Below are 2,470 nucleotides of genomic sequence, written 5' to 3' on the forward strand. Positions count from 1 at the left end.
GCCCGCCCACGCGCTCCCTCCACGAGCCAGCGGAGAAGCTGACGCACGAGGCTACAGGCGTAGCACACGCGACGCCAGCCTGCCACGCTCCTTTGATTGACAGAGGAAGCAGCGAATCCGCTTTCGGTGGGTCACGTGACCTCCGTCCGCTACTGCTTTTCGCTGTGTTCTCTTTAAAGGGAGCGCGTAGGCGCGTTCTCCTAGGAGGCGCGGTCCTGGTGTAGCGGGGAGCAGTCCAGTCCGCTGCAGCTACCCCCTGGGACGAGCTTCCCTGCAGCTGTGATTGGTAATGGCAGCGTTGCACGCAAGCCCTTATGTGAAACGCCCCCCAGTTGTAGGGGGCTCCCTGCCACAGCTCGCCCCTGTCGTGGCCAGGCGGGAGCGGACTGCGGGGGAAGCAACATTACACCATGGGCCGCAGCGTGCTCGCTCTCTGCCCTGGCCGCTTAGCAGGAAGAGGGAAAGGGGCCCTAGAGCCCCAGGTTCTACTCCGTTCTAGCTCACATGCAGCTGGAAGATATAAAGCAGTGCCCCAGCCAACCACCTCTATCTGTACAAAACAAGCCAGCGGGCAATAGCACTTTAAAAAACTAAAAATAATTGAATAGGTGGTGAGTTATCCTGGGACAGACCCAGCAAGCTCATCGCCTATTAATTTATTTATTAAAATTATTACATTATTTTGTTAGTCTGTAAAGTGGTACATGACTGCTGGTTTGTGTTGTTAGAATACAGACTAATATGGCTCTCTCCCTTACTCTTCTCTGTACACTGTTAGTGGGCTGGAAAGACAGACAGACAGACACTGGTAAATTCCAAAAACTAGGAGGGAGCTGAAATTTAACCAGGAATCTAAGTAATCTATGTAAAAAACTGCAGAGTTGTGCAATGCTGTCTACAATTCCAACATTTAAATTGTTTGATACTGGAGCTTATTTGGCATATAACCCACAAGCAGAAATTAGAAGTTCCAAAAAGTCAGACTTCCAAAACATTATGATAGCTACTTCTCACAGAAAGAACCAAGTAAGTTTCTAGCTACTGGCACATTACTGCAGCTACCATCTTTTTAAAAGGCTGGTACTGTAACAAGAAGTTTTCCTTCTCGTCGGTGTGTCTCCTAATTTAACTTTCTGTGAGAAACAGTGCATTCGCTTCAACCAGAACCATAGCAGCTGCTGTAAGATAGTAGGGCAGAAATATGAATGTCTAGCTTTGGGGGATAACCCTCTTGATACTAATTTGAAGAAAATAAATTATGCAATATGAAGGAAACTGAAGATAAATGCATGCTATAATAAATTCAAACAACAGCTACAGCACTTTAAAGGTTATCTCCTCTGAAATCTATTTTAAAGAAGCCTTGAGCTGTCACTGACATTTAATTTTTCCAGAGGACTGGAAAACTGTTTATTTTTAAAAGGTAATGGGAGGACCCCGATAACTATTAGCTTTGGAGTCTGCTATTGGTCCTAGACAGAATCATGGAAGAGCTAATATAGAAAATAATCATTAAAGAACTAAAAGTTGATAGCATATGAATGATTATGTTTGGTATTTACAGGCAACACTTCTATTTCTATAATGAGTCTAAGTGAACCATTTAAGTGAAAAAATTTAAAAAGGCAGTAGACCATGTATTTTAAAATTGCTACTTGATAAATTTCAAAAGGTGAAAAAATGATCACCTAAAGGAGGGGAGAGTTTAAGTATCAACTGACCAGACCCTATTCTTGGCCTAGTACTGTTCCATTATTTATTAATAAATTTGAAAGTCTGTAAAGTCTGCAGCTCATTTTTTTTTTTTTAAAACTACATGATGCAAATGATCAGTCAATTACTGCAACTTGGGTTGGTCACCTGTTAAACTGGACTCATGTGAATACGCTTTAATGAAGCCAAATGCAAGGTCACATCTAGAAAGAGTAAAATATGCATGGTGGACTGTAATCCAATGACTCTAGAAAAGATTCAAGAATCATGAAGGAAAACCAAGAAAGTGTGTGTTCCCAATGGGATACTGTGGCTTAGATAGGTAAAGCAATTATTCGATGGATAAGGTACTATAAAAATAGGGAAATGGTATTATTTCTGTACATAGTAGTAAGCCTCTTCCACTCCTACATCTTGACGCAAAGGCCATTGATGACCAGCTTCCACTGTCCTGGGCAATCTTTTCCAGTTATGACTAAGTATACCTTGTCTTTTTAGTGTCTGCCTTCTGGTCTCTACACTAGGTGTTTCTTGGATGCCCCCTTTTCTTTCTTCCTTGTAGGTTCCAACTTAAGGCTCGCCTTGTGATGTTGGTTTTCTAAGGCTATGTCCAGTCCATCACCATCTTCTCTTCTGGATTTCTTCTACAACAGGAAGTTGGTGAATCAGTTGTCACAGGTCTTGGCTGTTGATGGTATATGGCCAGTGGATCTAGAGGATTTTATGGAGGCCATTATTAATACCAATTTCTGTATAC

The sequence above is a fragment of the Carettochelys insculpta genome, chromosome 3, assembly GCF_033958435.1.
Source record: "Carettochelys insculpta isolate YL-2023 chromosome 3, ASM3395843v1, whole genome shotgun sequence".
Taxonomy (NCBI): Eukaryota; Metazoa; Chordata; order Testudines; family Carettochelyidae; genus Carettochelys; species Carettochelys insculpta.